Raw genomic sequence first — 337 nt, forward strand, 5'->3', positions numbered from 1 at the left:
ATTTCCTAGCACATTTCCCTTTAATTTCCCTTCATTTTCTGGGATATCTCCCTTTACTTCCTGGCACATTTCCCTATAGTTTCGCCTCGTATCTGTGATACTTCCTGATTTAACAATGTTTCAAAATGCTCCGCTCGAAACTTCAACAAAGTTGCAACGCTCAGAAGTACAATAAAGTGGCAACTCGAAAGTTCGGCAAAATGTGACAAAATCGGAAAAATCGCCTTTGCTCCGAACTTCCGAGTTGCCCCTTGTTGTAATTTTGTGCGTTGCCAGATTGTTGCAAATCCCTCCGCTCAAAACTTCAACAAAGTTGCCGCGCTCAAAAGTACAACAA

The 337-nt window shown here is 41.8% G+C and overlaps 1 protein-coding gene across 4 annotated transcripts in view; it reads right to left on the reverse strand.

The window, feature by feature from the left end:
- LOC128874835 (max dimerization protein 1-like) overlaps positions 1-337 on the reverse strand; it is a 172415-nt gene that overhangs the window by 89897 nt on the left and 82181 nt on the right. The window lies entirely within an intron of this gene.

Source organism: Hylaeus volcanicus, chromosome 4, assembly GCF_026283585.1.
Source record: "Hylaeus volcanicus isolate JK05 chromosome 4, UHH_iyHylVolc1.0_haploid, whole genome shotgun sequence".
NCBI classification, from domain to species: domain Eukaryota; kingdom Metazoa; phylum Arthropoda; class Insecta; order Hymenoptera; family Colletidae; genus Hylaeus; species Hylaeus volcanicus.